A 26,745-nucleotide genomic window follows, 5' to 3' on the forward strand; every position below is an offset into this window, starting at 1 on the left:
GAGCTCTCTCTTTGTCTTATACCCCAATCCAAAAGCAAATCTTGCTCTTACGCCCTTCAGAATCCATCCCACCCTGCTCCAACCATCCACTGGGGCCATTACCTTTCACCTGGGCCACTTCATGAGCCTTCTAATTAGCTCCCCTGTTTGACTCCTACATTCTTCGTGTCGTTTTTATCTCCACATATTAATCAGTGTGATTCTTATACAATACATGTCAAATTAACCATCACTTTCTCATGCTAAAGAGAAGTAAAAACCATTCTTTAGAAATTCAATTTAAAAGTTTTTCCTGGTTCGCAGATATCCTACCTCCTGTGATTTTATTTTACAATCACTTTTCTCCAGGCTTAATAAACATTTTCCATTATCTGCTGCTGCTGCTGCCAAGTCGCTTCAGTGGTGTCCAACTCTGTGTGACCCCATAGACGGCAGCCCACTAGGCTCCTCTGTCCCTGGGATTCTCCAGGCAAGAATACTGGAGTGGGTTGCCATTTCCTTCTCCAATACAAGAAAGTGAAAAGTGAAAGTGAAGTTGCTCAGTTGTGCCCGACTCTTAGCGACCCCATGGATTGCAGCCTACCAGGCTCCTCCATCCATGGGATTTTCCAGGCAAGAGTACTGGGGTGGGGTGCCATTGCCTCTCCTTCCATTATCTGCGCATGTCTCCAAACAATACTATTTCGGGGATTTTACACATGCTCTACCTTCTGCCTGGAAGGCTCTTCTCCCAGATATCTCAGTGACATGTTTCCTCACTTAATTCATCTCTGCTGCAATATCATCTCCCCAGGGAGGTTTTATCTGAACACCATAACTAAAAGAACACCGTTCATGGCTCTCTATTCTCTTCCTATAGTTTTAAAATTTTATTTTATATTTTTCTTATTCTTTTATCTATACACATACTATTTGTATTATTTGTCTTTCCTCAGGAAAGTCTTAAGTTTAAAGAGCAAGGACTTTGTCTATGTTTTCACTATAGTATTTGGGGAGTCTAAACCATACCTGGCACATACTGAATGTTTGCTGCTGCTAAGTCGCTTCCAGAGACGGCAGCCCACCAGGCTCTCCCATCCCTGGGATTCTCCAGGCAAAAACACTGGAGTGGGTTGCCATGTCCTTCTCCAGTGCATGAAAGTGAAAAGTGAAAGCGAAGTTGCTCAGTTGTGTCCGCTAGAAATCTGCAAATTATTAACCAGTGGCTTTGGTAAGAGATAACTATGGAAAAAAGCTTGCCTCTATTTCTTATTTGAACTGGATAAATGGATAATGGGTGGGACAGAATGAACATTATTAGGAGAATTAAAGTAGAGGCAAGAACAAGCCAAGGTATTTTAGCCTAGCATAAGAGGTTCAGACTAGAAAAGGTCTTCAGCATCAAACTAAAAAAAACCTAAGGTTTCAGAATAGGGAAATGATAGTATGAGAACGATTTTTAAGACTACTGATTTGATGGGATGAGTGAGCAAAGCTGGAAAGTGTCAGAACATTTAGAATGAGGTAATAAGGGTGAGCATCAAGGAGGAAGTACTGACTATAGTAACTAGAATGTCAGAGAACACTGGTAAAAACGGTCAAACTTCCTTTCACATATGTAAGGACAGGAAGTTAGTATTAAATAAGAGATTTAAAATATTATAAACACAAGAGTAATCAAAATAATAATAGTAAAAAATAATAAGAACAAAATAATCTTCAACAGGTTTTTCAGATGTTTACTTGCATGATTCTTTTTTTTTTTTTTTGTAAAGGAGAGGCCCATTCCAGGACCTGCTCCCTTACCTTATCCACTAGGATGAAAAGAAGCAGCCTACTTGCATGATTCTTGAAACTCCACTAAGAGCTCAGGAGCAGTTTGTATTGCCTTCTTTTAATGGAGTTTTGGGAACAAAATTTTCTTTACTTTCATGAAGAAAAGCCTTTGAAGGATCAAAGCAATACCCAGAACTTTATTCAATTCCTCCTGAAGTTTTGCTTCACTTTGTTTTCTTTTAGTAAGCTGAGCACGGAGTTTTAACACCTCCGATTTGAGATTGCTATTTTCATCTTTCAATTTCACAACATGCTTGATTTTTTGCTTTAGATTCTGATGACCCAATAATTTAGCATATGAATCTCTTAGATTATTTAGTTGTTTCTGAGCCACACCATATTCATTCAACAAAGCCTGTTTCTCTGCTTCAAATGCATCCTGTTGTAGCTGAAAAGGCTTTGTTTTATTATATAATTCTTCATAGAGGAGACGCCATTTATTCATTTCCTCAGTTAATTCTGCTATTGAGTTTTCTTTTCCAGCTTTTCTTCCTCTTCCAGTTGTTTCTTACAGTCTTTGCTTTGCTGCTTAAGTTAGTTCTGCAAATCAGTTTTTCTTTTAAGAGAAGAAATTGTAATGTCTTTAATTTCTGCTGCGTTAAGTGCTGATTTGGTCTGCAGATCTAGAAGCATCCTTGCATATTCTTGATTTGAGTTCTCAGTTGCCAATATCTGATCTCGGACACCTCTGCACTTTGCTCAGCCTTGGCCGGTTTTTCCTTGAATGATTCGCTCTGCACCTTAAGATCTTCCAGCTCACATGCTTTACAGCTTTCACACTGAGCAGTAACATCTTCCAAGTTCTGCACTGTACTGTTAGGTTTTTCTTGCAAAAGCAGGGTGCTGAGTATAAGCAGCATTACTTTCCTCCAGCTCGGCTTCTTTCCCTTTCAGCTTTTCTTCGAGGCGTTTTAGTTCTGCAGCTCTAGATTCTGCTTCCTCTTCCAGTTGGCTTAAGCAGGTTTTCCACTTGTTCCTCCTTTTGCTGCAATTTATCCAGCTCATCCAAGGCCTGCTTTAATTCTCCCTCAAGGACAGTTCTCTCTTTAATCATTTCTTCTTGAAAAGAACATAGCTTCTGCTGAAGACCAGAAGATAATTCCTTCTCTTTTGCAGAAGTGAATCTAGTTACAATACTTTATGTTGTAGCTCTTCATGTTCTTGTTTTTCAAGAAGACTTCTCTTTTAAGCTTTGTATCTCAGAATTTAGATTTTTGTCCCATTCTCTGTTCCTATTGATGAGGTCTTCTTTTTCTTCTTCAAGCACCTGGCATTTAGACTTCATGTCTTCTACTTGTTTAGACAATATATATTTTCCTCAAGAGCCTGCTTAAGGCTTAAAACTTAAGAAATAAATTGTGCATCAGATCAAGTGAAAGAATACAAGCTAGATATTGCCCAGTTAGAAGAAAATCTGAAAGAGAAGAATCATGAAGTGAATGTTTAAATACACTTAAATGAAGTTTTGAGTAAACATTTACTGTAAGCCAGGCTTTTTTTTTTTTCTTGTCCTACCCTCCTGCAGAAAATAAGCAAATAGAAAATAAACTAACCAAAACAAAAGTCAGATAATTACTTATGGTAATAAGTACCCTGAGGGAAATGCATACAATGATGTGTTTTATGAAATTACATTCAGTTGGCCAGGGCAGGCATTTCTGGAGAAGTGCCATTTACCTTGATGCATATAGGCTAAGCAGAAGCTAACCACTGAGAAAGTCAGAAGTAAAACACTCTAGTAGAAGAAACTACATATATTAACATTCACGTGCTTAGGCACTCAGTTGTGTTCGACTCTGAAATCCTATGGACTGTTGCTCACCAGGTTCCTCTATGGGATTATCCAAGCAAGCGTATTAGAGTAGATTGCCATATCCTCCACCAGTGAAAGTGAAGTTGCTCAGTTGTGTCCGACTCTTTGCAACCCCATGGACTATAGCCTACCAGGCTCCTCCCTCCATGGGATTCTCCAGGCAAGAGTACTGGAGTGGGTTGCCATTTTCCTTCTCCAGGGGATCTTCCTGACCCAGGGATCAAACCTGGGTCTCCCACATTCCAGGCAGACACTTTAACCTCTGAGCCACCAGGGAAGCACCAGTAGGATCTTTCTAACCCAGGGATCATACCTGTGTCTCCTCTGGCTCCTGCATTGACAGTCAGATTCTTTATCACTGAGCTACCTGGGAAGCCACAAATATTAAGATCCTATATTAAAAGAAAAATCTAAATGCTCTGTAATTGACAGAGGGACTAAGACTACCACAGGGGAGGTATCGGAATGAACACAGGAGTAAATCAGTGAATCTAACAGCAGGGAAAGAGATGTCACTTGAGAGGGTTTGTGTAATTATCTGGGTCCATGGTAAGATTTAATTTTACCATGATGACTTTCTGCATTACCAATGCCCTACGACCTAAATATTACCCTGACTGTTTTCCCAACAAGAGTTACTTCCCCTGCACCACATGGGCTAAGCTATTCCACACTCATTCTAACCAGCACCACACACGTTGTAATTCTTCAAAAATACAAAATATATAGCTTGATTAGAGTATCTTGACATCTGTTTAAACAACATTATGAGAGTTTTTAAAAAATGATTATATCTGCTGCAAAGACAGAAAAATAAATTCTAGTTCCAGTTAACAGCTTACAGTTTTTATCAATACATTAGTGACTTCAAGTTTCTGCATCTCAGTTTTTTTTATCTGCATAATAATGGAGTTTGGCTAGATCACTCGTTGTCAAATTGTTTTCAGAGGAACTGACATAGAGGATTCCTCAGGGAAGAGCTAACCAGAGCAAATGGACTTCTGGACATCAAACTCTAGTGTGAAAAAAGCATCCTTGAGTTAATTTTAGGAAATACTGGAGTCCCATGTAAGACTAAATTTTAAAATGTAAGCTTCTGTACACGTTGACAGATTTGTGATAAAATATAGTACAAAGTTTAATAGTAGAACATGCTGTGAATATAGTGTTCACTATGAAATTATTTCAAATTTTCTTTGTATTTGAATATTTTCTTAAAATGTTGTCAAAAACGGGTTTCACTATAAAAAATTTTGTTACAGAATCTTTTGGACTTTATTTTAAAGCTTAATTAGCACTTATATCCTATGAATCAATGAAATTGTAATCTAGCCTTTGGATTTAAGGAACAATTTTTAACATGCTAGTAATACACCATGTTTATATTGTAGAGAAATGATTAAATCTACATAATCTTTCGGAAGACTGTATGCAGCTTTTTAAGTTAATTAATTTCTTTTAATTGGAGGATAATTACAATATCATGGTGGTTTTTGCCATACATCAACATGAATCAGCCACACGTGTGTAGGTGTCCCCCCATCCTGAACCCCCTCCCACCTCCCTCCCCACTCCATCCCTCTGGGTTGTCCCAGAGCACTGGCTTTGAGTGCCCTGCTTCATGCATTGAACTGGCACTGTTCATCTATTTTACATATGGCAACATACATGTTTCAATGTTATTCTCTCAAATCATCCCACCCTAGCCTTCTCCCACAGAGTCCAAAAGTCTGTTCTTTACATTTATGTCTCTTTTGCTGCCTTGTACATAGAATTGTCATTACTGTCTTTCTAAATTTAGAAGACTGTATGCAGCTTGGAGGCAGAGGTACTAATTTCTTTCCATGCTTCTAGGTACTAGAACAGAGACAAGCTCATTAGAGGCTCGTAAATATGCAGGTGTGAGGGAGATTTTTAATGAACTAATAAAGAGATGGCATAATAGCTCAGTACTTATTTTGCTAAATAATTTCATTTTATTTTATTAAGTGATAAAGCCTTCAAAATTAATTTGTATATTTGAGTTTACATGGTTGCTTTTGTACAGGTATAATATTCCTTTGTTTCCTTTCTTTGGCATATATTAAAAAATAATACAAAGCAAAGAGAATAAAAAAGTCTGAGTTCAGTAAAAAGTACTTACCAAAAAAGGCCCTGTGTGCTTTTTAGCCACCATTCCAGCAAGGGACAAAACTAACTGGCATCATAGCATCCCAAACACTGCAGTAATTAGCAAACCCCTCTCTCCCCCATGCCCAGTGAAGGGACAGCTTTTTTCCTTTCCTTTTTCAAAACAGTATAAGATTTCACTCGGCCTCACAATGGAGTAGGAAATGGAAACCCACTCCAGTTTTCTTGCATGGAGAACCCCATGAATAGAGGAGCCTGGTAGGCTACAGTCCATGTGGTTGCAAAGAGCTGGACATGACTGAGTGACTGAGCATGCACATAACCTTACAACGTCAATCCTTTGAAGATGGAATTGAGGTTGTCTACTTTTGAACCTTTATTGCAAACAACTGATTTCCTTGTGTTCACTCGGCACAGAGATTGGGACATCAACTCCTTTATGGGTGTCTCTTAAGCACATTTTAGAGGAACCACTTACTGTCAAAGTTATCAAAACAAAACAAGCAATTAATGAAAACCTGATGTTCCAATGGTCATACAGGAGAAAACAAATAATAAAACATACAAAGGAGTGTCACGCCTGGCTCACAGGTTGTGACAATAAGCAGTCAGATATTTCAATTAACGTTGACTACATTTCATAATGATGGCAGCAGGAGGTTATGAACAGTTTCATTTGTGCTCTGCTGACATATTAGCAAGTAAGTACTTCTCCCCAAATGTAAATGTTTTCCACTAAGTGACTAAACATGCAGAGAATTTTACTTGTGATCAAACGGAATTTTTCTCCCAAACTTTAATAAATTTTAAATGGTATGTGTTCATTTTCCTTGTTAATCACAGTCATGTGCACACTGATGCTGATGAAAATCTAATTCACTCAAATTAGGACTGAGTGGTGTATTTCCAAATGTCTTCACTAATAAGAAGGTAGTCCAGTGAGAGAGCAAATAAAGCAGAGTCTCAAACAACCAGCTGGGAAGGTTATGCCCTGAATCACTATGGTTGAGAAGTCATTCCTTAGTGTGTTCCAATAAGAAAATAAAGAATGACAAACCGAATGCTTACTTTGTGCCAGGAATTGTAATGAATGTTTCACCTGCTTAATCTCATATACTCCTGACCATTTATGGAAGGAGATAATTTGATCTTAATTTCAAAGATGACAAAACTGAGGACTGCTGAGGTAAATTGTTCAAGGTCACCCAGCTGGTAAGTAACAAAGCTGACTCAGCCCAGTTCTATTTGATTCTAAGGCATAAATGCTTAACCACCAATTTGATGGCCCCTGTTCAATCATGCCTCACTGTAGCGCAGCACCCTGACTAGATTGTAGGAAACTAATTTTCACCCAGAGCTCTTTTGTTTGCATAACAGTTCTAGTCTGTGGATACAGAATATCAATGTGTCAACTCTTACAGGCATGTCCTTTCTGAATTCTCTTCTCAGCATAGTGAAAGTGAAAATTGAAATGTTAAAAAAAGAAAAAAAATCAAATCAAAGTTACCACAACTTTACAGAGTATATTTTGACAAAGAATATATATGTTTTGAAAATTAAGTATAAAAATATGTAATGACCAGTAGAAATAAAAGATAGGAAATTAAGTAACCTTCCCTTTTAAATTTATTTTTCATTTGCCAATAAAAGTGAGGACATAACACTAATTAACCAATCAGTTAACATTCTTTATTTACAACCTTTAAAAGAATAAAGGGCTTTGCAATACTATGATCAGTACTATTACTTAACAAATATTTTCTATTTTTACATGTAAAATATGAATAGCTCATTAATATCCTGAGGTATTATTAACTTATATATATCAAGGAAACATTTTCCCAAAGTACTTTGTTCTCTATTTTTTTCCTACAAATACATCAAAAAACACATGACTTTATTTAAATTTAAAAGAATGATGTCATTGTTTGAGTATGCCCAGTATCTATTTTTCCCTTCTGCTAAGTAGTACCTTGATTTTCTTCTGGTGGGTCCCCCTAACTCATGCTCAGACAATGTGATTAAAGGGGTCTGAGACTAGTCCAAGGACTGAGAGATTAGCATATGGCCAGTCAGAGCTACATATCATGATTTAAATGTGGCCAAATGACCTGATATAGGCCAAGCAACTCAAGCCTAGAATTTTTATTGTTGTTTTTTGAATTGGGAAATAGAATATCTTTCAAAGAGGGTTACTAAGCTGGGAAAATGTGAGCCTGAATATCCTGGTGGTCCTTCACCTACTTTATAGGACAGCTTGCCAGAGACTAAGGTCAACTTCTAGGACAGCAGATCCACGAAAAGGAACAGAAAGATTCTTGGAGACATTTTCCAACACCTGGAGCCAACTGTGCCAGAAGCTTGGATCTTTCCAGGCAGATATTCATTTCCTAGGCTTCTAAATTCCTTATGTTGTGTAATTTGTGTGAGCTGGGTTTTTATGACTTATGCCCCAAAGAGTCTTGCTAGTATAGTTTGACCCAAAAGAAAGAAAAATATTCACCAAGATGCTACAACACACAAAATTGAGAGGGTTACTTATTTCAGACTAAAACTAGCCTTCCTATAGGATTTCTCTTCTCTATGATATAAGGCAATTAGGTAAAGTGTGGAAGTTTTATGAAACGGACTTTTAGGCTTAGTCCTCAGAATTGCTACATAAACCCAATGTAACACAGCTAAATATATTCACTTATTCTAGAGTTAGGGGTGCTGCAGTCCATGGGGTCACAAAGAGTCAGACATGACTGAGTGACTGAACTGAACTGATTCTAGAGTTAACACCAAAAATTCTATAAATTCTTTTTGATTGCAAAAGTAAAGAATTATTAACTTAAAAGCTGTCTTGCAAAACATGGAGATAACTGTCAAGTAAGAGACAATACATAAAGGTAAAGTTGAATCAACAGACCTGGTTCTAAGCCCCTGTGACTTTTCCCTTTCTGCTTATCAATTTCCTCATCTATATGTAAAATGAAGATGATAAAATATTCTCTGTAGTAATAAAGCTCCTCAGTTTTATTGATAACACTACAGAGTATTTATCCCTGGTTAATTGGAAGACATGACCCACATAAATAGTGAAGCTTTATTGTCTGGATTTATTTAAAGCCTATTTCACAACAGAAGGCTGACTTTATTTCATAAACAAATCAGTTTTTACCATCTCAACAGAAACATGTTATGACATTTTTCAAGGCATTTTACTTGTATAAGTCATGCTTCCTTATTTTCCCAGACACTTGAGGCAGAATAAAAGGGAGAAAACTAAGCATGTCTATCTCCTATGTGTTGGCAACCATGCCATTTCTGAGGATCTAGAAAGAGATTCCCAGATCCCAACCCTGAAGTTGAATACTAGTATTTCTTCAATGGTCCCTACCATATTCTTATAGGGTATTAAATTGTCTTCCGTAAATGTTATTGGCTGTTCACCTCTATGCCCTGCCACACATGACCTTCTTCTGTTGTCCTGCTGATATTGTCACTTCACATGTGCTTTAGCAGAGTTTGAACTGGCCATGCCCGTTATCCCCAAATGACTTTAGCTACAGTCTGGGAAACTAAATGCCAAAAGGCATCCCATTGACCATCACAGGATGCCTGTCTGAGCGTTTCAGGAAAAACTATGAAGAAAAACACTTGAGTTCACTGCCATACACAAATCCCCACCATTCTCATACCTCCTGCTGTGTGGCTGCCAGAACAAAGTGCCATGCTCATACACTGACATTAATTAGCAAATGTAACCAAGGATGATTGTAATTAAGCACACAATTATGAACATTTCAACTTTAATCCCCAGAAAATTACTTCATGAACTATGTTATGAGCCTGGCTCAAAGAAAATAGGTATGACTACTTTTAAGTCATATTTGGAGCTTCCCAGGTGGTGCTAGTGGTAAAGAATCCATCTGCCAATGGAGGACATATGAGACCCAAGTTTGATCCTTGGGTGGGGAAGATCTCCTGGAGAAGGACATGGCAACCCACTCCAGTATTCTTGCCTGGAGAATATCATGGACAGAGGAGTTTGGTGGGCTACAGTCCATGCGGTCGCACAGAGTTGGACATGACTGAAGCGATTTAGCATGCATATAAGTTGCATTTAATAGTCATTTGCCAACAATCCAAGCAGCCAGCTTACATATGCAGAATTCTGATTATGTATATGTTTGCTTCTCCTGCTAAGTCACTTCAGTCGTGTCTGACTCTGTGCAACCCCATAGATGGCAGCCCACCAACTTATAGGTAAATTAAGAAAATTAGAAATAAAAATAAAATTAGAAGTGAAAGAGAAAATATTACAGCTGATGTTATAGAAATGCAAAGAATCATAAGAAACCATGAACAATACACCAAAAAATTGGATTATGTCAAAGAAATGAATAAATTCCTGAAAACATATAACCTACCAACAAAGAATCATGAAGAAGTAGAAAACCTGAACAAATCAAAATCAGTAAAGATATTGAATTGTTAATCAAAATGGCCATCAACAAAAAGTCTCCAAATAATAAATGCTGAAGAGGGCGTGGAGAAAAATGAACCCTCCTACATTGTTGGTTGGAATGTAAATTGATGCACACTCTGTGGAAAATGTTTTCAACTTTCCTTAGGAAAAAAACTGAAAATAGAGTTTGTATATGATACTGCAATCCCACTCCTGGGCATATCTGGAGAAAACTCTTAATTTTAAAGATACACGCACCCTATTGTTCACAGCAGCACTGTTTACAACAACCAAGACATGGAAGCAACCCAAGTGTCCATCAACAGATGGATAAAGAAGATGTGATACATATACACAATGGAGTATCACTTATATGTGGAATATAAAAAATGATACACTTAAGCTTATCTACAAATTAGAAATAGACTAACGGACATAGAAAACACATTCATGGTTTCCAAAGGGAAAAGGGAGAGGGGGGTTAGATTAGAAGTTTGGGATTAAAATATACACCTACTGTATATAAAATAGATAACCAAAGAGGACCTACTGTAGGGCACAAGGAACTATGCTTGGTCTCTTGTAATAATACATAATGGAAAATAATCTTAAAAAAAGAATACTGTGTATTTAGCTGTTTACCTAGCTAAAGTCTGTTTTAGTTGCTTTCAACCAAGAACACTGAACAGTACAGATCAAATGTGCTAATGGAGACTCTGAAGGAGCTAATAGAACTTCACAGGGGACCTGATTGACTGCAATCCCAGGCTCAGATTCTGAAAGAGAGGAATACATCCTTGCCCCTGATGTAGTTTCGCCACTCATCCAGGGATTTTCATTTGAAAGAATTTAACTATGCATTTGGAAAATGCCAATTTAATTCTCACTTTGTTGTTGTTTTGCTATCATGTCATTTTTTTCTATTTACATGACTAAGTGTTCAATGACTTGTAAGCAAAATAAAAATTTTCAATTTTGACATATTTACATAAGAAATTAGTGTAATGATTTTTAATTGCATTCCAGTGAAATAAACTCATAGTCACAGTAATTCAGATGGAAAACCATGCATATTTTTCCTTTAATGAAAAATGAAGTTTCTCATTTAGAAGACTAAAATTAAACTCAGCTATGTTCTTAAGAACGTCTTGAAAGTAATTTCAAACAAGAATAACAGAAACAGTAAAAAGTCAAAATTAAACATCATACCTAGCTTAAATCCTTCATTTGGCCACAACATGCATTTTCTTAATTCTTCGGTTTCCCACTTTTTCTTCTTTTGCTGTAGATAATATGGAGCTAAAGAGAACTAAAGATCTAGTGGTGGCAACTTCATCAACAATTCGAATGATGAGTAAAATAGAAGACAGACATCTCTTACATGTGAATGCCAATTAAAATCAAATGAAAAAGAGAGAGAACACGAAAGTCACATATCAATATTCACTGATCAATGAAACCACTTCCACTTTATTTCAGATATTGGCTAGAAAAGGAAACAGTCAAGTTACCCAGAATACATCTTTGTATTCTTTATCCTAGCTTAAAACAAAGGCAGGTTCTGAGTCTGCATAGTGGGTATATATGACTTGATTCTCTTTACATATACTTGGTTTATTATGAGATACAGTTTTAAACGTAATATTAATACTAACCAATTCTGTAAAGCATGACATTTTGGTGAATTATGATTCTTTCCAGTCAAGCCTAAAGGAATCAACCCTGAATATTCATTGGAAGGATTGATGTTAAAACTGAAGCTCCAATACTTTGGTTTCCTGATGTGAAGAGCTAACTCAGTGGAAAAGACCCTGATGCTGGCAAAGATTGAAGGCAGGAGGAGAAGGGGACAACAGAGGATGAGATGGTTAGATAGCATCACTGACTCAATGGACATGAATCTGAGCAAACTCTGAGAGACAGTGAAGGACAGGGGAGCCTGGCATGCTACAGTCCATGGGGCCACAAAGAGCTGGACATGACTTAGTGACTGCACAACAACAACCACCAGTCTTGTCAAAGAAACTTTTTACCAGAAACAATATTTATTTTGTTCCAATTTAAAACTCATAGAAAGCAGACTCCAAGACTTCCTCTCTCAGCAGTGACTAGCTTTAACAAATTTTTATTAGGAAGTCATTTCAGATGATTGTTTTACTAAATTAGAGTTATTTAGTCTTATTAATCTCAATTGCAATAAACAAGTATTTTCTGAGCACTAAGTGTATATGTTTCAGGCTGTATATGTACCTTTCTCTGTGTGTGTGTGTGTGTGTGTATGTGTGTGTGTGTCCATCCAAGGCTCCATGCCCTTCTTCCTTTAAGGGGAGATATTTTCCATCACATCCCCCTCTAGAAGGCTGGTCAGTGGAGAACTAAAGAATCTTTAATCTTTATTCTGCCCCCTTTGCTGGCAGTTGTATGCAAACAGATGGACTATGTCACCAATCACAAATTTGCAAACCTCCTTTTATTCATTTGATTGTGAGGTAAAGAGGATGAGCACCTGCCTCTTTAAACACAGCATATGCTTCCTACTATCATATCAGCTTTCTTTCCACACCCCGCCCCCACCACCACCCATATGCACACTTGACAAGTTTGGTTCTCCAGCCTTTATTTTCCTCTGTGAATTCCAAAAAGCTTTTTATTAAATTTCTTTTTTCAGGATAGCTAGAGATGGTTTTAGTTGCTTGCAATAAGGAAATTTAAAACTCAAGAGGCCTGATACACTATCAGATTTAAAGGATGGAACTGACTACTCATACATGCCAGACATTCAGGAAAAGTAACTGCACGTGTGGGTAAAAGGGATGCGAGAGAATATTGATTGATGCTAGTTTTGCAAATGCTGATTCACTTAAAACCCCTGCATTTCCATCTCCTTTTTTTAACAACCTTAGAATTACTGAAGGAAAATCTTTCAGTATTCTCTTTTCCAAGTAAGACTGTCCCACTTTTAAGGTTTAAAAATGTGTAGTTTAAAGCTTTCATTTAGCAAATATGTACCCTTAAAATATTAGAAAACTAAACATTTATAAAATAAACCTTGCCATCATCATTACATACAAAATTTTAGAAAACTAATTATGTTCACATCTCTACCCTTCTACAGTTGAGCTTATGTACTGTCACTGTTTAAATTTTATTTGACATAAATGAAAAGGAAAGTAGCTTTAAAACAGATCTGCAACTAGCATCATTGTGTTAGAGTTGCAGGTGACCAAACTCAGGCTCAGGAGCTTGCCTTCAGATTTAATTCTAGATGTCCTTTCTCTCCTGCACATGTGAATAAATAGGGAAATGATTTCTGTTAGCTAGATCTCTGGTTTAAGCAGAAATGCAATCATCATGGTTCCTAAGTGTTGTGTGTACACTCTCTAACTCAATTTTCTCAGCATTATTTAGACACTCTCACTGCTTAAACCTGATAGGAAGCCTTCCCGCCCATACCAATTAACCTAACCCCGCAATTTAGTTTTACCCAGTCGTCCTTGAATCCTCCCTTGTTCTCCTCTGTGCTGCCTATTTGAATTGGTTTGAATCCTTTCCCAGAAAGTGTTTCTAATCTAAAAATTGTCTTAATCTCTTTGGTCCAATTTTTTCCTGCTCTTTAATTTCCCACAGGACCCAAGTGGATTTCCAAACTTTTCCACACATCACATGGAACACTATTTTTTAAGTACAATTTTCTTTTTGTGTTTTGCCCACGGGAAATGGCACTCTAAAAACAGCAGTCAATGGCCAAACCGCATGAAAGAGCTTCTCTTCTTCCAATTCTCCAGGGATTTCTAGATGTTTCTCTCACAGGACCCAGGAGGGAAAAAAGAGACAAAAATATGTCTTACCTGCCAAGCTAATGCCACTCTCAACAGGTTAGGCATTAGCTAATATAAATCAATTGAGTGCTATGGAGTCAACTGTGCCCTTGGAATGACTAATTCAATGGGTATTTGGGACCAGATTTACATAAATAAATGAAGCTTAGAGAAATCTTCAGTTTGGCTCAAATGGGAAATTAATTATTAACCCCATATCACCTCTCATCATAAAAGCAAGATAAAAGCATAAAAGGAGATAAGCTCTCTGAGGTTTTCATTTAAACCTTAGTTGTCTTTTAAGTCCTCACCTTTACATTTCCTATTATTGCCCTCAAAGTGATGATATGGATTCATAGGTTTAATTGGCTTGAGTATGTAAAAGATGCTGTTAAAGTGCTGCACTCAATATGCCAGCAAATCTGGAAAACTCAGCAGTGACCACAGGACTGGAAAAGGTCAGTTTTCATTCCAATCCCAAAGAAAGGCAATGCCAAAGAATGCTCAAACCACCGCACAATTGCACTCATCTCACATGCTAGTAAAGTAATGCTTAAAATTCTCCAAGTCAGGCTTCAGAAATACAAGAACCGTGAATTTCCAGATGATCAAGCTGATTTTAGAAAAGCCATAGGAACCAGAGATCAAATTGCCAACATCTGCTAGATCATGGAAAAAGCAAGAGAGTTCCAGAAAAAACATCTACTTCTGCTTTATTGACTATGCCAAAGCCTTTGACTGTGTGGATCACAATAAACTGTGGACAATTCTGAAAGAGATGGGAATACCAGACCACCTGACCTGCCTCTTAAGAAATCTGTATGCAGGTCAGGAAGCAACAGTTAGAACTGGACATGGAACAACAGACTGGTTCCAAATAGGAAAGGAGTACGTCAAGGCTGTATATTGTCATCCTGCTTATTTACCTTCTATGCAGACTATATCATGAGAAATGCTGGGCTGGAAGAAACACAAGCTGGAATCAAGATTGCCAGGAGAAATATCAATAACCTCAGACATGCAGATGACCCCACCCTTAAGGCGGAAAGTGAAGAGGCACTAAAGAGCCTCTTGATGAAAGTGAAAGAGGAGAGTGAAGAAGTTGGCTTAAAGCTCATCATCCAGAAAACTAAGATCATGACATCCGGTCTCATCACCTCATGGCAAATAGATGGGAGAACAGTGGCTGACTTTATTTTTCTGGGCTCCAAAATCACTGCAGATGGTGATTGCAGCCATGAAATTAAAAGACGCTTACTCCTTGGAAGGAAAGTTATGACCAACCTAGAAGCAGAGACATTACTGCCATCAAAGTTCCATCTAATGAAGGCTATGGTTTTTCCAGTGGTCATGTATGGATGTGAGAGTTGGACTATAAAGAAAGCTGAGTGGTGAAGAATTGATGCTTTTGAACTGTGGTGTTGGAGAAGATTCTTCAGAGTCCCTTTGACTGCAAGGAGATCCAACCAGTCCATCCTAAAGGAGATCAGTGCTGGGTGTTCATTCGAAGGACTGAGGTTGAAGCTGAAACTCCAATACTTTGGCCACCTGATACGAAGAGCTGACTCATTTGAAAAGACCCTGATGCTGGGAAAGATTGAGGGCAGGAGAAGAAGGGGATGACAGAGGACTAGATGGTTGGATGGCATCACCGACTCAATGGACATGGGTTTGGGTGGATTCTGGGAGTTGGTGATGGACAGGGAGGCCTGGCATGCTGCAGTTCATGGAGTCGCAAAGAGTCGGACACGACTAAGCAACTGAACTGAACTGAACATAAATTCATGACTCTCTACAAAAACACTGACACATATTCATGTCTCTATTTCTGTGTTTACATTTTAGTTATATTTGGTGGGAATTTTATTTACTGATATTTTCTATCCAGTAAACAAATTGAGCCCTGTAATAATATGTTGTATAATAACAAACTGACTGACTTTGGATCTTAAATCTCCAAAACACAGATTTTATATGGAAACAAAAACCAAGTAACATAAAATATGGTTACAGATCTAATTTTTTTTTTTTTGGCTTTTTAATGATTTTAAATGGTGCCTCTAAAGAATTATGTATGTTGAACAAAATTAGTTTAAATAAATAAAATGTCCAGGGTTTGCTTTTACTTCCTCCATTTCTTCAAATCTTCTCGATTGTTTTCCTCACAAAATATGGACCAAAGAATCTAACAATAATAACTTAAATGCTAGACATTATATTTGCATCATTTCAGTTTGTCTCAAAATAAAAATAAGTATCCACATTATTTCAATTTTTCAAATGGTGAGACTTAGAATTGTTACCTGCCCAAAGTGACACACCTAGCAGCTTTTAGAGCCAGTTTTTGAACACAGGTCTATGTGGATCTGTGTGTGTGTGTGTGTGTGTGTGTGTGTGTTAGTTGCTGAGTCATGTCTGACTCTTTGCAACCCCATGCACTGTAGCCTGCCAGGCTACTCTGTCCATGGGATTCTCCAGGCACTGTTGTAGGTTGCCATTTCCTTCTCCAGGGGATCTTCCTGACCCAGGGATTGAACCCAGGTCTCCTGCCTTGCAGGCAGATTCTTTACCATCTGAGCCACTAGGGAAGCCCCTATGTGATAACATAGTTCAAATTCTTAAACATATCTTATTTCCATGTAGAATCACAAATGCTTATATCATAAATGTAAATCATACAAACGACAATTTTGAGATTAAGTCTATGCTTGGTAGGAACAACTGTACTTTGTTACTTATCTTTGGCAGTGGGAGGAAAAATCTTTCTCAGATACACCAGAGTTTTCCATTTGTGCAATAATGATTTGCATTTCTCTCTGAAAGAGTTGAGAAGATTCAAAATTTCCCCAAAGACAGTGACATTACCAATCTACTTGGAGTTTTTTGCTTAAACCTGGAATTATATTAAACTTCATGTCCAAAAGTTCCAACCACTAAGAACAAACATACTTGGAAACAGTGACCTGGTGATTGAGTATTTCTGAAGTATTATATAATGGACCAGGATAATATTAAATATATATCCTAGATAAACAGGAGTACAGTTGCACATGTGGCTTTTAGTATACATGTAAAAAATATGTGTAGGAGTTTGCATATGGTGGACATAGAGAAAAAAAGAGAATATCCTAAACTGTCTAGTCTCACAGATTTATTTTAGGAGTCATGAAATGATGGATGTCTTCAGAGTATTGGGTATTTTAATCACTTATCTAAAGAATCCCATGTATCCTGTAATTCATGCATTAGTTGAGTTTTCTTTAATATTTTGAAAGTTTTATCCATTAAAAGTATGCAACCACAGTTACACACTCTTGAAATTGTCTTTCTTGAGTTTGATTTACTGCTCTGATGCTTGCTGAATAGAAATATATCAGAAAAGGCTAAAATAAATAGCTAACCACATTATAGAATGCAGCCCTAAGCTGTGATAAGCCTAAAACTCTATGTATTCTGTATTACCATATGTAAGTAGTTTTCAGATTAAAAACAATTTACAAAATAATTTTTTTCTCAAAATAGACATTTCACTATTTTTCTTTTTGTTCTAACATATTTGAAAGGGAATTTGTGAAACCTGATATGTGTGTGTTATAAGTCAGAGACCATAGGCTTTTGTTAGTTCACAGAAAGGTTTACTTCAGTATAAACCTGAACCATATAAATATACAGACTCTTCACGTTGCTGCTGCTGTTGCTAAGTCGCTTCAGTCGTGTCCGACTCTGTGCGATCCCACAGACGGCAGCCCACCAGGCTCCTTCATCCCTGGGATTCTCCAGGCAAGAACCCTGGAGTGGGTTGCCATTTCCTTCTCCAGTGCATGAAAGGGAAAAGGGAAAGTGACACACTCTTAGCAACCCCATGGACTGCAGCCTACTAGACTCCTCCGTCCATGGGATTTTCCAGGCAAGAGTAATGGAGTGGGGTGCCAGTGCCTTCTCCGGACTCTTCACGTTAGCACTCTCCTATGTAAAATGTAATTGTTAGACAAAGTGATCTTTGAGTGCTTCTTTTTTCCTATTGGAGTATAATTGCTTTACAATGCTGTGTTAGTTTCTGCTGTACAATGAAGTGAATCAGCCATATAGATACATATATGCCCTGCATCTTAGACCTCCCCCAACCCTCCCTACCCCACCCCTGGAGGTCATCACATAGCACCAAGCTGAGCTCCCTGTGTTATACAGCAGCTTCACACGAGCTATCTATTTTACATACAACAGTGTATATATGTCAATCCTGCTCTCCCAGTTCATCGCACTCTCCCTGTTCCTGCTCTGGGTCCACATGTCCATGCTCTACATCTGTATCTCTATTCCTGCCCTGCAAACAGGCTCATCTATACCATCTGTCTAGATATACCCTGAAAAAGCTGTAATTCAAAAAGACACATGTACTACAATGTTCATTGCAGCACTATTTATAATAGCCAGTACATGAAATCAACCTAAATGTCCACTGACAGATAAATGGATAAAGAAGATATGGTACATATGTACAATGGAATGTTACTCAGTCATAAAGAGGAATTATAAATTGGGTTATTTGTAGCAAAGTAGAAGGATCCAGAGTCTGTAAAACAGTGTGAAGTCAGAAAGAGAAAAACAAATATCATATTAATGCCTATGGCAACCCACTCCAGTGTTCTTGCCTGGAGAATCCCAGGGATGGGGGAGCCTGGTGGGCTGCCATCTCTGGGGTCGTGCAGAGTCGGACATGACTGAAGCGACTAAGCAGGTAGCAGAGCTTTTCTTGGTGGAAAAAGTTTGACATCTTAAGTGCTGAAAATTGCTATCTGCTGATTTAAAATGGAAGAAGGACTGCCGATTTCCACTAAAGTGATATTTTCCCTCAGTAGAGCTGAGGAGGTAGTTGGTAGGAGTGGATAGTAATGTTGTTTGCAAGCCTGTAAGGTAGTACTTTTGAAAAGTTAGAGTGTAAAAGAATCACCTAAGAACCTGAGAAAATGCAAATTCTGAGGCCACACCCCCAGAGATTCTGACTGAATAGTTGGAATGGAAAGCGGAGTATTTGCATTTCTAACAAGCTTCCCAGGGACGCTGCTCTTGGTGGACCTCAGACACAGGTTGGATAACACCCACTGACCTGAACATGAATCTCACACTTTAAAAGGCATTCAAATCACATCATACACAAAAATAGCTCAAAATGTGATCAAAAACCTAAAGATGAAAACTACCTTAAAAATCTCTAAAAATCTTATGTTATTAATAAATAAAACTTAGGCACAAATCTTCATCACCTTGAATTATGCATCAGCAGCTACAAAAACAGATAGACATTATCAAAAGTAAAACATTTTTGCTTCAAAGGACACTAATAAGAAAGTGAAAACACAATTCATGGAATAGGAAAAACAAAATTGCAAATCATGTCTATGATAAGGGGTTCTTACAACTCAACACCACATAGAAACGTGTGCATAAATGTTCATAGCGTCCTTGGACACAATAGCCAAAAAAGTAGAAACAATCAAATATCCATCAATGAATAGATAATAGTACTCCATACAATGGAGTACTAGTTGGCAATAAAAAAAGAATGAAGTACTGATACATGCTACTACATGGATAAAACTTGTAAACTTTTTATTTGCTAAGTGAATTCTATTTACTTGCTAAGTAATAGAATTCAGCTACATATGAGCACATAATGTATTGTTTCACTTATATAAAATATCCAAAATAAGCAAATCAATGCTGTGGCCACCTGATGTGAAGAGCCAACTCGTTGGAAAAGACCCTGATGCTTCAGAAAGATTGAGGACAAGAGGAGAAGGGGGCAACAGAGGATGAGATGATTGGATGGCACCACTGATTCACAGACATGAGTTTGAGCAAACTCCAAGAGATAGAAAAGAACAGGGAAGGCTGGTGCATTGTAGTTCATGGGGTCACAAAGAGTCAGACAAAATTTAGTGAATGAACAATAACATAGAGTCAAAAAGTAGATTTATAGGTGCTGAGGGCTGGGGAAGGGGTAATATGAGGACTGTTGGGTTGTCTACTAACAGGTGTAGGGATTTTTAGGATAATAATAAAAAGTTCTAAAATTGGCTTTTGTGATGGATGTACAACTCTGAGAATATATTAAAAACTATTGAACTGTATACATGGATGAATTTCATGTAATGGGAATTATTTCTCAATAAAGCTATTTTTAAAAACACATTATTCATTGAGCAATTAATTTGTTTTGAGCACTATCTTCTCTCTCTTTTTAACTTTCCATGTATTAGATTAAATAGTATCTCTGGAAAAGTTTTCTAATTTTCACCTTTCCCAGTGATTTGATCATTTTGATTAAGTGCTTTCAACACACCCTCTACTTAGGTGATGCTAGTGGTAAAGAACCTGCCAATGCATGAGATGTAAGAGACATGAGTTCAGTCCCTGGGTTGGGAAGATCCCCTGGAGAAGGAAATGGCAACCCACTCCAGTATTCTTGCCTGGAGAATCCCATGGACAGAGGAGCCTGGTGGCCACACTCTATGGGGTTACAAAGAGTCAGACACGACTGAGCACTCACACTGTGCTACTCCCCCTGGAACTGTGTGTGACACTTTAATGTGACAGAGTGTTTAACATTCTGTCATGTTTCTCAAATTCCAAATTTCAGTGACCATGAATGCTTTGTCTGCTTCCTCATAACTTAACACAGTTTTTGGAAGGGTTGCTGCTTAATTTATTATTCTAAAAAAAATTGATGAAGGGTTTATGGTCTTATAAAACAATAAATTTCCTTCTTTATAGTCTCATAACACTCTGGTAGCAAAAGGTGAAGAGAAAGTCAAGCACTTTCTAGGCTATCCATGGGCATACAGGCATAGTTACTGTAGAGACATGGTGACTTTTGGCTACAATCAAAGAAGAAATCAACAAAATAGCTTACAAAGGAGCATTGGATTACAGAAGATTTAGAATAAAATTCTGACCAGGTTTTTGCTATTGTTTTTGTTTTAAAGCCATGCTGATATGAGCAAGTTGCCTCAATCAACCATTTAGTTTCCTCATCACTAGAACACTGGTAAAGATACTCACTTCTTTCCTCTGTGGTTAATTTTGAAGAACAAACAAGATAACACAAATATTAACTCCTTGCAAAGATATGAAACTGTTTAAATATAATTTACTAAAGGTGTGCCATACTAGTAAAGAATTTACAATATGACAACTAAAGAAAGACATTTGTTTAGATCAGAACATAATAGCAGACATTCTTAATTGTCCTCGTAAAAGCTATTTTGCCTTCCTTCCTTGACCTCCAAGTGTCCTCCCTAGGAAATAAATTACAATTAGTCCAAGCAAATCATTAAAATTATATTTCCCTTACCTACAATTGGTCAGGAGAAGGCAATGGCACCCCACTCCAGTAGTCTTGCCTGGAAAATCCCATGGATGGAGGAGCCTGGTAGGCTGCAGTCCATAGGATCGCGAAGAGTTGGACACGACTGAGCGACTTCACTTTGACTTTTCACTTTCATGCATTGGAGAAGGAAATGGTAACCCACTCCAGTGTTCTTGCCTGGAGAATCCCAGGGACAGGGAAGCCTGGTGGGCTGCCATCTATGGGGTCACATAGAGTCGGACACGACTGAAGCGACTTAGCAGACAATTGGTCTTGGGATAGACATAAATTCAATTCTTCGCAATGACAAGTGAGGTGGATCTATTTTGTACTCCAGGGAAAGATTTTCCTTCTTGAAAAGTGGCACACTAGAGAATCCTTTAACCACCACACATCCTACTTCCTATGTGAGGTTCTGACTTGTAAGTTCTTCGGGCAGAGCTCTGCTGCCTTCAACTTCCAACCAAGAAGGAAGGGACAAGATAATCAAGGGGCTGACTCACCAATGCTTGGCACTGACCCATCAACCTGGAAACCACCTCCCACCAGATATATCTACACAAGAGCAGAATAACTGGATTTAACGTGGGAGTTGCTATTAGTAGGTTTTAAAATAGTTGGTTTGTTGGGTTTTTTTGTCCTTCATTAATTGATTTCTTCTCTTAATTTCTGTTTTCTTTTTTAAATTGTGAAAATATGATAACACGTTTACAGGAGACTTGGAAAATATGCAACAAAGTTACCCATAGTTCCACTATATATTACAATTATTTTTTAAGTAGATAAATTAAGATTTTTTAGTTGGGAGTTTCAATGTCAAACTCTCAAAAATTAACAGAATTAATAGAAAAGTAGAGGGACAGAGTAGACCTCATAAGCACTATGAACCAATTCAACATAATTAAGATTTGTACAATTGTCATACAACACCAGGATACAAATTCTATTTAAGTTCCCATAGACTGTAAACCAGGAGACATTGGAGCATATTCAGGGACATGAAACAAGGTGCAAAAATTTCATGCTCTAATAGTATTGAAATCATACCATATGAACAGAGTCTGTTCTCTTATTATTGTGGAATTATGTTAGATATCAATATCAAAATATATTTTAAAATAACTCACATATTTTGAGGTGCAATATGACGTAAAATAGTTGTTTTTGAAACCCATTCTAACAAATCCTGAGTTCTCTGGGGACATACAATGGCATGGTGACAAGGGAAAGACTAGGAATCTCTCCTAAGGGCGTCTCAGCTCTGTAAAGCAGTGGCAGTCCAACATCTCTTCGTATTTTGCATGTATTTTGCCTATAACAATAGGCAATTAAATTTTTGAAAATTGGAAAACTTGCTCTTGCAGCTGAAACAGATTAATTGAAATGATAAAAGGTATCTTTAAACGTTCATGTCTAAGTACTTGTCACACTAATTTTGATAAAAGAAGAGAAGACAAAACATAGGCAAAAAGAGGATGAGCTTTTCAAGCCTGGAGGATGTGCTGATCTCTAACGCAGATCCCTATGGGTTCACAACACTGTTTTAAACAAGGTACAATGGATAGTTGAAGGCTAATTATGCAATTTTCTGTGTGGCTTTTTGTAGCCTTACTGTCTCAGTCAGCATTTGTCTCTTATATTAGAGTAAACACATCAAAGCAGCTGTGAGGTCCAGGAATGCATAAGCAGAAACACACATACACATGATTATTTATGACAATTTTTTAAAGAAAAAAATTAGATTTAATTTCTGCCCACTTGGATTTGAGGGATACTTTTTGAAGCTATAGAAGTGCTAACTCTTATTTAAAAAAAAAAAAAAAACACCTACTGGGAAGGCAAACCAAGGATCTTAAAGTTTCTTAACACTGTGCCTAAAAGGAATGACTACCGACACACAGTTCTCAGTGAACTTTTTTCCTCTTTTTTAGAGATAAACCCACAGCAGTCTCAGTCTTGGGAAGTATGGATAAAGCAGAAAGATTCTAAGACACAGTAATGAGCCATTTGTCTAACAAGGCTAACTCTAAGATCATCGATAGCAAGGCCTTTCCTTTGCCTTAGTCACGTGGAGTTCCCAGTGCTGGGCAAAGTGCCTGGTATTGGGTAGTGGCTCAAAACATTTTTGAGGAATAAATGTTTGAATGAATGAGGGAATGGGTAATTAGTAATTCCCCAAATTTTACCACTATAATTCCCTTTTCATTCCTTTTCTAGATCATGGACGCTGTTTTCTAATACCTCAGGGTTGTATTTCCCATATATCCTGAGAACAAGTGTCTCCCATCCCAAGCCAAAGTAGAAACAAAGACTCAAAAAAGACAATGATATCGGTATACAGCAGAATATGTGAAGCAGAAGAATAAATCAGCGAGCTGGAATAAAATGGTGGAAGTAACTTGTGAAGAGCAGAATAAAGTAAAAAGAATGAAAAGAGCTGAGGATAGTCTCAGAGACCTCTGGGACCACATTAAATGCACCAATATTTGAATTATAGGGCTCCCAGAAGAAGAAGAGAAAATGAAAGGGTATGAGAAAATTTTTGAAGAGATTATAGTTGAAAATTTCCCCAACATGGAAAAGGAAATAATCAAGTCCATGAGGCACAGAGTCCCATACAGGATAAACCCAAGGAGAAACACACCAAGACACATACTAATCAAACTAACAAAGGTTAAACACAAAGAAAGAATCAGCAAAGGAGAAGCAACAAGTAACATGCAAGGGAAACCCCATATGCTTAACAATTGATCTTTCAGCAGAAACTCCGCAGGCCAAAGGGAATGGCAGAATATATTTAAAGTACTGAAAGGGGAAAATCTACAACCAAGATTACTGTACCTGGCAAGTATCTCATTGAATATTGATGGAGAAATCAAAAGCTTTTCAGACATGCAAAAATTAAGAGCATTCGGTACCACCAAACCAGTTTTACAACAACTGTTAAAGGCATTTATATAGTCAAGAAATACAAAAGAAAAAGATCTACAAAATCAAACCCCAAACAATTAAGAAAATAGCAATAGGAACATGCATATCATTAATTACTTTAAATGTAAATGAATTAAATGCTTCAATGAAAAGACACAGATTGACTGAATGGATTCTAAAATAAGACACATACATATGTTGTCTACAAGAAACCCACTTCAGACCTCAAGAAATATATAGACTGAAAGTGAGAGGATGGAAAACTATATTCCGTGCAAATGGGAAGCAAAAGAAAGCTGGAGTAGCAATCCTCATATCAGACAAAAGAGACCCTAAAATAAAGAACATTACAAGAGATAAGGAAGGCCACTATATAATGATCAAGGAATCAATCCCAGAGGAATACGTAACAATTGTAAATATCTATGCATCCAACATAGGAGCACCTAAATACACAAGACAAACACTAACAAACTTAAAAGGAGAAATTGACGGTAACACAATAGTCAGATCAGATCAGATCAGTCGCTCAGTCATGTCCAACTCTTTGCGACCCCATGAATCACAGCACGCCAGGCCTCCCTGTCCATCACCAACTCCCAGAGTTCACTGAGACTCACGTCCATCGAGTCAGTGATGCCATCCAGCCATCTCGTCCTCTGTTGTCCCCTTCTCCTCTTTCCCCCAACCCTCCCAGCATCAGAGTCTTTTCCAATAAGTCAACTCTTCGCATGAGGTGGCCAAAGTACTGGAGTTTCAGCCCTAGCATCATTCCTTCCAAAGAAATCCCAGGGCTGATCTCCTTCAGAATGGACTGGTTGGATCTCCTTGCAGTCCAAGGGACTCTCAACAGTCTTCTCCAACACCAAAATTCAAAAGCATCAATTCTTCAGTGCTCAGCCTTCTTCACAGTCCAACTCTCACATCCATACGTGACCACAGGAAAAACCATACCCTTGACTAGACAGACCTTTGTTGGCAAAAGTAATGTCTCTGCTTTTGAATATGCTATCTAGGTTGGTCATAACTTTCCTTCCAAGGAGTAAGTGTCTTTTAATTTCATGGCTGCAGCCACCATCTGCAGTGATTTTGGAGCCCCCAAAAATAAAGTCTGACACTGTTTCCACTGTTTCCCCATCTATTTCCCATGAAGTGGTGGGACCGGATGCCATGATCTTCGTTTTCTGAATGTTGAGCTTTAAGCCAACTTTTTCACTCTCCTCTTTCACTTTCATCAAGAGGCTTTTGAGTTCCTCTTCACTTTCTGCCATAAGGGTGGTGTCATCTGCATATCTGAGGTTATTGATATTTCTCCTGGCAATCTTGATTCCAGCTTGTGCTTCTTCAGGTCCAGCGTTTCTCATGATGTACTCTGCATATAAGTATAAACAGGGTGACAATATACAGCCTTGACGTACTCCTTTTCCTATTTGGAACCAGTCTGTTGTTCCATGTCCAGTTCTAACTGTTGATTACTGACCTGCATACAAATTTCTCAAGAGGCAGATCAGGTGTTCTGGTATTCCCATCTCTTTCAGAATTTTCCACAGTTTATTGTGATCCACACAGTCAAAGGCTTTGGCATAGTCAATAAAGCAGAAATAGATGTTTCTCTGGAACTCTCTTGCTTTTTCCATGATCCAGCAGATTTTGGCAATTTGATCTCTGGTTCCTCTGCCTTTTCTAAAACCAGCTTGAACATCAGGAAGTTCACGGTTCATGTATTGCTGAAGCCTGGCTTGGAGAATTTTGAGCATTACTTTACTAGCATGTGAGATGAGTGCAATTGTGCGGTAGTTTGAGCATTCTTTGGCATTTGCCTTTCTTTGGGATTGGAATGAAAACTGACCTTTTCCAGTCCTGTGGCCACTGCTGAGTTTTCCAAATGTGCTGGCATATTGAGTGCAGCACTTTCACAGCATCATCTTTCAGGATTTGGAATAGCTCCACTGGAATTCCATCACCTCCACTAGCTTTGTTCGTAGTGATGCTTTCTAAGGCCCACTTGACTTCACATTCCAGGATGTCTGGCTCTAGGTCAGTGATCACACCATCGTGATTATCTGGGTCTTGAAGATCTTTTTTGTACAGTTTTGTGTATTCTTGCCATCTCTTCTTAATATCTTCTGCTTCTTTTAGGTCCATACCATTTCTGTCCTTTGTTGAGCCCATCTTTGCATGAAATGTTCCTTTGGTGTCTCTCATTTTCTTGAAGAGATCTCTAGTCTTTCCCATTCTGTTGTTTTCCTCTATTTCTTTGCATTGATCACTGAAGAAGGCTTTCTTATCTCTTCTTGCTATTCTTTGGAACTCTGCATTCAGATGTTTATATCTTTCCTTTTCTCCTTTGCTTTTTGCTTCTCTTCTTTTCACAGCTATTTGTAAGGCCTCCCCAGACAGCCATTTTGCTTTTTTG

General features: G+C 37.9%; 1 pseudogene; it reads right to left on the minus strand.

The window, feature by feature from the left end:
* Positions 1-1,820: 1,820 nt before the first annotated feature.
* LOC109561116 (hyaluronan mediated motility receptor pseudogene) lies at positions 1,821-9,475 on the minus strand (annotated as a pseudogene).
* Between the last annotated feature and the right edge of the window lie 17,270 nt (positions 9,476-26,745).

This window comes from Bos indicus, chromosome 7, assembly GCF_029378745.1.
Source record: "Bos indicus isolate NIAB-ARS_2022 breed Sahiwal x Tharparkar chromosome 7, NIAB-ARS_B.indTharparkar_mat_pri_1.0, whole genome shotgun sequence".
NCBI classification, from domain to species: Eukaryota; Metazoa; Chordata; class Mammalia; order Artiodactyla; family Bovidae; genus Bos; species Bos indicus.